Source organism: Mixophyes fleayi, chromosome 4 (genome assembly GCF_038048845.1).
Source record: "Mixophyes fleayi isolate aMixFle1 chromosome 4, aMixFle1.hap1, whole genome shotgun sequence".
Lineage (NCBI taxonomy): Eukaryota > Metazoa > Chordata > Amphibia > Anura > Limnodynastidae > Mixophyes > Mixophyes fleayi.
In genome coordinates, this window is record NC_134405.1 from 268,130,495 (window position 1) to 268,144,197 (window position 13,703).

Below are 13,703 nucleotides of genomic sequence, written 5' to 3' on the forward strand. Positions count from 1 at the left end.
GTATCATCCCTTCCTTTGGGAACTTTTGCAACAATGGGCTGTGATCTGCTCTCCTCTTTCCAGAGCTCACATCCATTTTACTTCCAGGGGTCACCTCACTGTGATTTCCCCTCCTTGAGACACGGTTCCATCTTCCGTTCTCCACTGGCGGGGTTTGCCTCCCCTTATCAAATTGGCACTTAGGCAGCATCTTCCCTTGCCTCTTGCTTTTGGCACTTGCAACTGTCTTTGGCAATCTGGACATTATAGCAACTGGTTAACTACTGAGTTATAAATTGAAGGTGGTGTTGGTAAGCTATTGCACCTTTACTTTGCAGAGCCTTGGGTGTATCGCGATACAACCCCCTGCACTCTACCTGAACATCAGGACTGTGTGATCCCACTGCTTGCCACCATTTGTGATGATACCAGGATGTTAGGGTAGGAACCCAGAAGAAAGTCCTGGTATCAAGGGGTTCAGGATCACACAGGCAAAGAAAAGGTGTGGATACAACGGTATCTTTATTACAGCTAACTGCAAACAATAGCTTATATATATATCAAACCATAATTCAAACAACACCCAGTGTTCACCAAACTTCAACCATCACCCAGTAACACCCCAGTGTTCAATAACCCCAAATTGTTTATAACGAAAATAGGTTTTCTTTACCAGTCCAAGTTATAGGGGAAGGATGATGTCCGTGATTAATAGAATAAGCCAGGCAGAGCAGACAAGTCTGCAAGTCCAGGAAAAGCTTGTAATCCAATAGCCACAATACTTCCAGGTAAATTCCTCCTCAGCACACGGGCAGCAGTCAAAACTCCAACGCCAGTAGCTTCTAGAAGCAAAAATCCCCCACCCAGAAATCTCTCCTGCAGGCCTTCTTAAAGGGACAACATTTCCCATGTGTGGAATCCCTCCCTGCAGGGTTATCCACAGGTCACAGATACTGGGATTGGCTGGCAGGTATTAGGGGGGTGGAGATGGGAGTGGAGAGCTGTCCTTCCCTCATGGCTTTCCCTCCTGCTGTTTTGGAGACTAGGAGTCTGAAACAGATCCAGGGGAAACAATAGCTGCTCCAACCAGTTGCTGATTGACTTATTCCTGGTTAAGTAAGAGAGCCTCCCTGTTTTAACCCCTTCCAGTCATTTGTGATGTCAGAGGGGCTCCAGCTAATCTCAGCTTCCTGTCTGTAAGAGGGGGGGGATGCCTTAGTCAGGAAACAGTACATCCACCATGTTGTAATCCGATATAATGTTCAGATGAATACATGTAACCCACCTGGCTTTATTTAAGAATAATATGGTCAACTTAAGTCCATCTCATAGGTTTTTATACACACTTAGATTATGTAACAAATGAGGTTAATAGATTAATGCAACCCAATGTTCACCTAAGCACAAGCAACTTTCATTCTAAGTGTTTAAAATGACAGATGGGGAAAATGATGGCTGTCAGACCCATCGCGTCACAGCGGGCTATAAGGCACAGGGCCCCCCGGTGAATAGTCCGGTCCCCCGGCAGGCCAGTCCGACACTGCTCTTCATGCCGTCTGTCTGGGTACTTTGTTTTAATACACAACACACACTTTCAATCATTTATATATATTTCGCTGCTTTTTAATATAATTCATTAAAAGTTATATTTTATCATTTGTTACGTCATTTGGTATGGTTCCTCTAATAACATATAATTCTAATACACACATGTATCTTCCGATAGCACATCTATCGTTATCTAACATATTGCAAACAAATAAGTATAGAATATCCGAAAATTTACAAACTTCAGTATCTTTCCCATATCTTTCATTGATCCTCTGTGTTTAAAGTAATTGGGATTGATTCATTAAGCTACGGATACGTATCTTTTCGCATTGTCATTTGCGCAGCGTACTTTAAGAGACACAGACACTTACGTGAGAGAAATAAGAATCTGAAACTCGAAAAAGCAACGGATCCCAAGCAATTGACGTTAAGCTAAGCAATGTATACGTCACGGCCAATGTGGGAGGTCTGACGAGTTTGTTTACACATGTTAAAATACCCACAGGGATTGTGTTTTGATAATATAGCTGTTACCTAATTATTCATTGTCAAATTTAACAGATGTGGTACACTTTGAACAATATTTGTCATTTGCTATTAATTAGCGTAATCCACACTTTTCCCTAAAAGACAGATTGATGAAGGGCTTTGTGTGTTTTGGAGTTGAAGTGGCCGTATAGTACGCAAAATGCATGTACATCGTTAGATTAAAATCAAATGAATAAAGAATCTCTGAAAATGTATGTAGTTGTATAATTCCATCTGGGTCGTTATGAAAATGCATAGCATACTCTTCCATAAGGGATACACACACACACACACACACACACACACACGAGTGCATACAACCTCCACGCAGATAAAGGGTGTATGTCTGGATTAGAGCTCATGACTGTCTTTTTGGAAAGTGGGATAGCTAACCACTAACACAAACTGCAATTTGAAAAACCAGGGAGAAGTGCAACAATACAGCGTGCGTGCTACACAGGAAACTGATAGTTAATAGTACTCTTCATTATTCAGACAAATTACATACAAAATAGGAATCTCATAGGTAGCTCAGTGGTTAGGACTTTGGACTCACAAAACTGCAGGTATGAGTTCAAATACAAGCATACCCATAACATTTGTGTGCAGATTGTGGACTGTAATCATTCATCTAAGAAACACCTCGGGAACTGGGACAAATTTTATTTGTTATAAACTTTGTTCTACATCCTCAACCACAATGTCAAATATGCCCTCATATTTAACATGTATTGTAATCGACTGCAACTTCATGACGGCAAGTTCCTTTTTTTTATGGCTGACAATGTTAATTTTTTGAACTTTCAAAAAGCGTCATGGTCCACAGTTCACATGCACATTATTATGTGCATGCTAACATTTATTACTAGGAATGGACTAAGAGGGGGGGAGTTGGAGGGGACAGGCTCCTTGGAGTTAAATGCAACATTGCCTGGAAACCTAGTTTAATCTGGATCTACAGCTTACAGGCTATGTGATGTACTCAGCTTTAGCCAAACAGAACGCTCACCACAGTCGAGTAGCATGGTGCTTTGCATCGGGTGCACTTCTGCCTTACAGCACTGAGGGCATGAGTTGAATTCCCAAACATGGACTCATCTGTGTACAGTTTGGATGTTCTCTTCAATGTGTGACTGGCTTTGCTCTGACACTTGAAGTTAACCTTGGACTATCACTACAATGGCACATGATTTGTGGAACTAGTTTATTAGCTGGGGCATTTGCCATATACTTTTTAGAATTAATCTTGCACACAGGGCACAGATGGCCTAGCTCTTGGAGGGATGGACTGTTGGTGGAGGGCACATGTTCCTTTTTGATGACATGCAAAGAGCAAATGCAAACCTTTTCTGCTATAGAAATGATGATGGAGTTCTAAGCAAACCATCTTCCTTAAATGTTACTCTTTTGGGATTTTTATATACATTCTCTTTTGTCCTTAGAACCTGTTGGGTAATTAGAATATATTAATAAAGACACAAACACCAATGAATCTGTTTTTCGAACTTGTATATTTATTAAACTATTCAAAAATTCAAACATATTTAATAAATAATAAAACTATTTACATTAAAAAAACATAACGAAAAAAAATAATTAGTCAGAGTGCAGACCAGTAGGCCATTTTTTTCAAATTCTTTTATACATTTTTTCTTTTGTTATTTTTTTCATAAATGTGGACATTTCTGCCCATATTTCGGCCAATATTGGTGGGGGGGGGAAGCCAAGTGTCAGCTTCCTCCATGTGTGCTGAAAGAAAAAATACATGCAAACATAATTTGTCAAACAGACAGGACTTAATAGAGATGTGTACTGTTACATTACTTTAAACTGTTAGGTATCTTGCTCCGAATGCATTTGGCCACACATTAGGCGTTAATAAGGCTTTGGTGTTGCATTTTTTGATATGTACAAAATTCTGATGTGCCCCGGGGAGAGGGCCATGGACAGGGTCGTCTCAACAGTATTATAGGCCCCAGGCCAAAGCAGTACACTGGGGCCATACCTACACAATCACTCACAGGAATTCAACTAAAATTGTATTGCAAATTCAGCTCATCCTCATTCATTGTTTGACCATTAAAACGTCTGCTGAAGAGCAGAAATGAATCTATAAACGTTTGCCCATACTTGCCAACTCTCCCGGAATGTCCTGGAGACTCCCGCATTTTGCGAGAGTCTCCCGGACTCCCAGGTGAGTGTGGCAATCTCCCGAATTCTGCCCACTTCACTAGGAAGTGCCCCACTTCCTAGTGAAGTGGGCAGAATTAGATCCCAAACGCCGCGATTCCCGATGAATCGCGGCATTTGGCCCTGCCCCCGCTGTCAAATGACGCGATTTGCGTCATAACATCACAGGGGGCGGAGCCGAAATGACACGATTTCGGCAGCCCCGCCCCCTCCCCACGCCCACCTCCACTGGATCCCGGAAGGGAGCTGAAGAAAGTGGGTAAGTATGCGTTTGCCTAATATAACATGACCCTTGATTTGGTAAAGCAAGATTTTCTATTCCAAAAAAGGTCCTCAGTTGTTTAATCATACAGACCGAGGTGGCACAGTACAAAATTACTAGCATTTTTTTATTATTAATCGAACCAAACCAAACTTTAGCTCACTTTATTGCACGAGAATTTTTTTAGAATATCATTAAAAATCTATAGAATAATATACTGACAAGTTGACAAGCCTAACGGGCCCCTGGGTCATGGCTTCAAAATGCATACATATTTAACACCGGTTGCAGTGTCTCATGGTTTGTGTGAGTAAATGGTGCCTACCAAAGGATGTTCAATCTACAGTGTTCCTTGCTACGTATGGAAATACTTCAAACCAAGGTGATTTCATAAATTTCATATGTAATCTCTCAATAATGTAACACCAATCACAGGTTCTAAAGCAACTAATGGTCTAGTTTATTCCATTCAAGGTATGCACCAAGGAAATGATACGTACCTACCAATCAGTACTGGTCTTATTATGGACATTTCTCAAAAATATAAGAAAGCCTTACCCTTTTCTGATGTGCAAAGGCACAGTGGCTGGCACCCAGCCAGTGCTCCGCATTCACATTCACCCAGTTGTTTGCAAGCACACTTAATCAGCAGACATTACCTAACTTTAGCAGAACAACTAAGATCAATGGTCATCCCAGTCCTTCTTCCAATCTGCAGATATTTCTGCAAAGAGCCTCAGGCTGTAGTGGTGTGTGCACTGTCTGCTGTGTGTCTGGATATTAATGTCTAGGAATATAAGACACAGTGAATATTGCTAACTATTAGCTCAGTCACAGAACAACACCCTGTTATTCTTGTCAATACACGCCAACACATTATCTAGTTAGATTAGTGATGGATGTCCAAGCTCTAATTTGTCTCAATAACTTAACTACCTTATAATGTTTGAATAATTCACAATGGTCAGAGCCTGGCCAAACATACAAAATCTATTTAAAACATAAGTCATTAAAGGATTTTGAACGAATCTGCCCATTGTGTTTCCTACTCAACACTTGCATGTCTACACTTTTATAGAGGCCAGGTCAGAAGGCAGAGGCTCCCCTATAGTAGTTTGTTTTAACAAAGCTAGTTCTGGGTAAATGAAAATGTGCCAAACACGAAAACACATTTATTAATGTCTGTTTTTACAGTTTCATAATACACAGACAGTTACCCATTTAGCATAAGTGACAACTATGAAGCCTCATATTACCATGAAAACATTACCTACAGTGTATTTGTTGGTGTTACAGCGACTCATATCCAAACACAGTATGGTGGAGAGCACAGACCTGAGATTGAGTTGAACCCAGACATTAGGCATTCACAGGACTAATGTGTGCTAGGGCACACATTCTAGGATGAGATGGGCAACCAAAGTACATCTTAAATGGTCAAGAGTCAGTTTCAGACGAAATTAAACGTTGCTTTCAATATATGAGGCCAATCCTTAGGGACTCTCATTGTCAACATTTGGGTGGAGTGCTTGGCCTGACCAATGTGATAGTTTAAATAATTAGTTATGTGCACTCCTTTGCATTGTGACTTGGCTGTGCACAGTTCACACTTGAAATATAGGTAGGGATTTCATTTCGAACACAGTTCCTCTAGGTTCCAGGATGACTATGCAGCCATGGTATCCTCCTCAGCAAGTAGCTACTTAAACCCCAAAAACTAAGCTTAGTGTATGCTGCAAATTTTAAATACACTTTGGTGTAAAGCACTATGCTTTGGATGTGCTTGGACATCGAGTAACGGATTGTATGCCAGTGGTCATTACTTACTGCTTGCTTGACATTCTGGATGATGGTCACTCTGCTGTGTGAGGAGACTGAAATTGTGGGCTCATAGTGCAATGATGTCCAGGGCCGGATTAAGGGAATAGAGGCCCCTGGGCTAAGGGGGCCTACATTCCCCATGAGGGCCCCCCCGTGATCCGAGCCGCCCTCCCCTGGTGATCCGAGCCGCCCCCAAGGCACTTACCTCCTTCTTCTGGTATTGCAGTCCTTCCCCGGCACGCTGTACGCTCTTTACTGAGGAGATCTCGTGCGCGCCGGGGAAGGACCGCAGTGAAAGTGCTCAGCAGCATTGATCGCACCGCCCCCGACCGTTCAATAATGCTGCTAAGCACTTTCAAGGGCCCCTTGGATGCCCGAGGCCCCTGGGCTGTAGCCCAGTTAGCCCTATGGTTAATCCGGCTCTGATGATGTCTAACACTTGGAAATTACTTGTGAATACCTTACATTTACACACATGTAGAAGCAGGCCTTGGTGTTACTATGCCACAAAGTATCCCTAAATATTATTTATAAACACACACTGACAGATCCAACTTGAAGATATTCCCATCCTCATTGTGGCTTATTTTGGAGGTTTGGACTTTTCAGAGGGCGTTAGCAATGTGAATGCTAGTGCCAAGCAATGATATATTCTGACACCAAGAACCAATCTTAAATTTGGATCCTAACTAGTTGGCGCACAGATTGTGAAGGTCACAAAAACATGTCCAGTGTGTGCAGGCTAACAATGTGTGTCTTCAGAAAGATTAAGTAGGCTACAAAGTGTGTGAGGCTGGAATGGAACATTGCTTGACTGGACCAATAAACAATATAGATGATGTATCTCAAATAGCTTGCAAGGACAATCCACACTGAAAAGGGAGGATAGTGTCATTGTTTATCTAGTGTCCCAAAGTGGATTTAAAAGTAATGTGGAGACGGACCCCAAAAGTTGGTCAACTTGCGTCTGACACCAAGGCATTGAACTGGATTGATTGTGTGGGCTTTGTGGTTGTCATTTGGCTGTGTGCCTGATTTTAAACAAAGTGGCAAATGGGGCAGAAGTTTATTTTGGCCCTGTTGTTTGGATAAGGTCCAAGGCTAGGAAGTGTTGTGGGCAACTCTTCAAACATTTAAGGGATAATCTTTTACAGAGGATAAATCAAAATGTAGTGGTTTGTGTTCACATACACTTGTTGAACTTGCAGCATGCAAAATCCAAACACTTGGCCAGAAAACAAGCAACCAGACATAAAACCTCCAAAAAAACCCATAATGGGAAATAGGTAAAAACCACTACAGAGAGTGGGTTTTTAGGCTACGGTCTGTATGTGGCAAAGGACAAAATAACGACACATGCAATCAATATATTGTACAAGTAGACATGTTACAAAATGGGCCCCAAAGCACTATGTATGGATTGTTGTGTATGGCAAGAGGAAGCACAGCAGTGTAGTAATCAGCAGATACTTGATTGGGACTGTTTGGTGACACTATTGCAGATAAAAATTGCTACAAAATACATAGCAAATAAGTCAGTGGTCTGTGTGGCAAAGTTCCTTGAATAAAGAGCTGACAATCTGGCAAAAGTGAAGAAATACATAAGCAGGCTTGGAGCATTGGAGAAATACTTCAACATGTCGGGAAACACAAAATGCACAACTCAAACGCAAACCAGCGTGGACTGTTTCACCATTTGGGCTGAGACATAGCAAAGAAGTCAGTAGTCTGTGTGGCAAAGTTCCTTGGATGAAGTGAAGAAATACATAAGCAGGAGCATTGGAGAAATACTTCAACATGTCGGGAAACACGAAATGCACAACTTCGAAATCCAGGACACCTAGGAATGTCAAACAAACAATTATTAAGGCAACATTAGCTTACAATGAACTTTCATTTATGTACTTTGTTTATGTCTTGGTGCACATAAAGGTGGCCACTGTATTGTAATGTGAAGGGTGTCTGGTAAGGTTCTACACAGTATTCTCTGTAATAGTGGCTTGTGTGTTTAAGCTATATCTTGGTTTCAGAGTGTGGATTGTGTTGATTTTGTCTGGAAAGTACCCCAAAACCCATAAGTAACACAAATAGTACATTGACAAATGTTGACTTAGCAGACTCACAAATGTAATGGCTACAAACGTCAATATTGTATACAGCAAACACATTTTACAATTACATGTTATTGATGCAAACACTATAGATACTTACATTTGTCAACTGCCTTCACAACTCCAAAGGCAAGTGCTATGGCACTTAGGCCAGCACATTACCCTTGAAAGGTGAAACAGCCTGTATTTAAAAAACAAAAGCATTACTTTAACAAATGTGCCATTCTCTGCACTGTAAAGGGTCTTCATGAACACTGTTAGGCTAGATTTTAACTACAAATCTTATACATTAATATTTTAAAGCTATTGACATACTAGACCATTCTGGCCTTTAATAAATTAGCTTATGTGTGTAATGTTCGGACAGTTCAAAATTAACTCTACATTTCCACAAAAGGACGTTGATGTTTACACATTAGACAGTAGTTGCAATCAAACACATTAAGGCGTTTTTCACCGTTTTTCACCTAAAACAATGACTTTACACTTAGAGGCATTTAAAGAGAAATGCAAAACACATTTTCTAAAACACTTTCAGGTTGACACTGATGTTTCAATAAGGCCAAATGGAACACATTTCATTAGGACACCACCCCATGTATATTTCTAACAACATTTTGTGGGTTCATACATTTGTGATTTGTATTTTGGGTTAGCGTGCTCATTATTACAGCAGAGAGCATTGGTGTCTTAAATGAAACAGTACCAATAACGGCTTTACCTCAAAAATATCTCTCCACCACATACTGCCTGAAGTTGGACCCACGCACTGATCCCTGAGGGGTGTCTTCCAGATCTTCCTCCTCCTCCTCTTCCTCATCCATCCCAGCAACCTTGTCCACGACCCCGGAGCCCCACTCCAGATGGCAATATTATGAAACACCATACACAGAGCTATGATCTTGCAAGCTTTACTCGGCTCGTACATCAGTGCACCACCAGACTGGTCAAGGCAGCGAAATTGCGCCTTTAACACATCAAAAGCCCTTTCAATGACCGATCTGGTAGCCACATGAGCCAAGTTATATGCTTCTTCTGGCTCTGTGCGTGGTTTCAAGATCGGAGTGAGGAGAGTAGGGCAGGAGGGATACGCATTGTCTCCTATGTAGGATGAGAGGAAAGACATAATAAACAAACATTAATGCACTTTAACAGTAACAACTGACCAGCGTCAATAGGCAACCATACTCAATATACTAAATATGGCTCATACATTAACTCAATGGTAAATAGTTTGGTAAATGAGTAATATTACTGTATAAATAACATCCATTGTAAAGAAAAAGTACGTCTAGGAAATCCCTACAAACAAATATCATGTAAAATTTTCATTTATTTTTAACATTTCAGCTAACCTTAACTGTTAGGTCTGTTATTGTAATCAGCCTACATTACCATGAGCTTAACCAAATGTGGCCAATTTGATTTTATAACTGTATAGTTGGACCGACTATAAATAAAAGGCACATGCACTATATGACTTTGCATTGTGCAAAGCTAACATCTCATGTAAAAGATTTAAAGAACATATAAAAGAACTTTTACGGGAAATAACTTTAACATACATTATTAAAAACAAAAAACACTAAACTGAGTCAATACATTAGAGTAATTACCAAGAAGCCACGCATCTCCATGTGGCCTGACACCCCCTTGCCTCTGTTGCAATCTAGGCCACATCTCTGAATTGCAAAAGGCAAATGAGTCATGGGTACTCCCCCCCCCATTTCGCATCCCACATCCCAAAGTGGCTTACACGCGACTTGAAGTTGCACTCCCTCGGACGGCGATGTTGTACTAGTTGCTGGTTTGGACGTGGAGGAGGAGCAGCATAGGGGCGGACTGGTCAGGGGGGCATCGTCCCCCTGTGCCGCTCAGCCTGACCGCTGTTTGGGCCAGCCGCCCCCCCCGTGGATGCAATATTACCTCAATATTGCATCCACCGACACGCGATGCGGCCACATCAGCGCACAGACGGCCGCATCACATGACACGCAATCGCGTGTTATGTGATGCGGCCGCCTGTGAGGCCCCGGGCTGAAAGCTGCCAGCCCGCGCCTGAGCAGACCCCCCATGAAACAGATTGCAGTCCAACTCCAGGATCCCCTGTATGTGCGACAAAAGCCTGAGTTAACAAACAAAACAGTAGGTGACACGTTTCCAACTTTCCCTTTTCACCGTAGCCTCCAAATATGAAACCAATATTTACAATAAAGTGAAGATTCATCTTCCAGCTTGTTGTGACAAAGTACAGTCAAGATTTAGGTAAATTTTCATACAAAAAAAAGAAAAAAGATATATTTAAATACTTCTGCCCTATTGAATGAGCGAACACCACCTCACCATATAGAAACCCCGCAGAAGTGCGTGTCAAAGGGATACTTACCAGAGCCAAACACCAAAGTCCCCTTGTGCAAATCACATTTGTTACATTAAAATTTGTAAGGTGCGGCCCAGCACGCCTTTAAATGTGGCCCAGAAAGAGTTTTGGTTGTGGCAAGGGGGGCAGCACTGTTAATAAAAAAAAAAAATCCTGCAAAAAAAAGGAAAGAGAATACTTACCTCGCGGTCACGTCAGCTGGTACTCCGGCTCCCTCCCTTGTCTCTCCTCCTCCGTGCGGTGCTCGCAGTGAATGTCGGGCATGATGTCATCACGCCCAACATCCATTGTGAAGCGCAGCACAGAAGAGTCACCCGCGTGAGAAGAACAATCAGCAGCACGAAATTGGAGAAAAGAGAAGAGAAGAGAACAGGAGAACAAGCCGATTAAAAGGTAAGTTAAGGGGGATTTTTTTCATTATTTCAAGGGACGCTGACCAGTGAATAAAAGTCACCTGGTCCTGGAGCATCATGGACCTTATCTCCCTGCTACATACTTCTACTTGTAATACTAATGGGGCATTATATATTATTCTCTTTGGCCCATTATAAGTTGTTATCCCTTAACTAACATAGTGGTGTAATTAGCAAAACAGGTCACAATTGGGGTCACAGTGGTGTATATGTCAGGTACAGCAGGCCTGGTCAGGGCACCCTGATATACAATGCCTGGCTTAAATGCACTTTATTGATATTGCATCGAAACAATACAAAAAGTGATTATAGTATAATAACTAGAGAGGATTTTTCGAACAGGGCGATTGAAAGGTAAGTATAGGGGGATTTGAAAAAAAAGTGATATATATATATATATATATATATATATATATATATATATATATATATATCACTTTTTTTCTCATATATATGTGTTAACTATGTTTTCTATGGTTTTTTGGATGATCAGCTATCGTTATTGTTAGTGTATCTTATGTGCGGCCCAAACCAACTCGTCGTCTTCCAATGTGGCCCAGGGAAGCTAAAAGGTTGGACACCCCTGGTGTAAATATTATATGGACTGTGAAACACTGAGTAAAGAGAGTTAAGAAAATAATGACGTAATTTTTGTTTTTGCAACCAAAATCCAAAAAAAACATAGTTAAAGCCCTAACACACCACATCAAATACCACCTGGCCCTAAATAGTGCAAAACAAAACAAACTAAACAGTGGGTGGCACTCAATACTTACCACACAGACAAACGCAAAGCTGCTTCTTAATATAACTGTCGCACGCAGAGCTCTGACAACTCAAATCTGTTGGGGAGGGGGAGCAGGTAACAAATAAAGGCACGAAAAGGGGGAAAAATTTGTCAAATACCAACATTATTGAAGTCTGGATGCAGTCCCTCATCAAAGTATACACATGTATCTAACTCCAAATGTAAACAAACACTTAAAGGGCTCACTGTGTATGTTCCCATAAACTTCACATCAACCTTAAACTCTAAACATGTGCATGCAAATAAACACACGGATTCATGTATAAGTTGCTAAAAATGGAAGGACTTTTATTATCATTATGTATTAAACTAAACCTATGGTGGCGGAGAAAGGGCACTGCGAAACAGCTTTCAAGCTGATACCACTTGATCTCATGGGGACTGGCGCAAACCACCGTACGTCCACAAACCAAGGGGAACACATCCCAACATTACTTGCACTGAATTGGCGTCAGAGTGACTGCCCCTTCCAAACTCACACTGCCCTCCCTCACCGAGCTGGGCAGGGACCCTCCTCACCGAAGGAGCAAAAAAGGAATTACTGGTGCTTCTAAGGGGACAGTGACCTGCGGCCAACTACCTGTGCGTCCACTAATCAGCCGCTGAATGCAGCGCCCCACAAACGCAGCAGCCCGCCACCAACTAACCGAGACACGCCGACACCCCCCCGCAAATCCTATCTATAAAAACCCCATTCCTTCGTCCGTTAAATGCACGCCGTCCCTCCTAAATAACCGTGGTGACTCAACCCCTATACCTTGGTGATCAATGACTATCCCACCCAAGGACCGCACCACCTTCCGAATGGCACTATTTAATTTCCTGACCATGACCGTCATTGTTTTTAAGGGGAATTAGTGCCGACCAGCCAATGATAATGTTAGGCCAAGCCGCGTGATGTCGACGCAGGTCCTCCCGAATCTCAATAATGAGTTATAAGGATTTTCCCTTACCCAGGGTTGGTTAATGAGACCCGCACCAGCCATGGCATACGATCGGGCCAGCCTAAGCCCCACCTACCCCACCATCTTATTTCAGTGCCGTTGTGATTCAGGATTAACTTTGCCCCGGGGTGGCCAGCGGCCCAGAAAACGAAGGAGTGACCTACGATCCACACTCGCTTAGCTGAAACACCAACACCTGTAGGTAGAAAAATCCAGTGTCAGAACAGTACCTCCTTAAACTTGAAGACAGGTCAAGATTTAGATAAAAGCATCGAGAAGGATATTGTGTTGAAAAAACCGATCAAACAAACAGGAAGGGATAAGGAAGGACACACATATGGAGAGCAGGCCACCCAGACGAAGGTAAACAACACTCGTGTAAAACCCCGGCTGCACACCACTAATCAGGACTTACGCCCAGGGAAACCGCGGGTGAAAATCCCCTCGCGTAAAAGCGACGAGCAGAGGAGCCCAGGGTAGCCTACCAGCTGGAGGGAAAAGATGGGGTGGGGGAGGGGAAGTGGGATGGGTTGGGTAACCAGGAAAGAATGAAAAATAGAAGAAAGGAAAAACTGTGAGGATGGAAAACATGATTAGGCATATCAACATTCAACAATCAACACCGTCAATCCTAACATAAGACTTTTACGACGTGGATTTCCATCGGCTCAGGGCTTTAATGGTCTCGCTAGAGGACCCGGCTATGGTGGCAGATG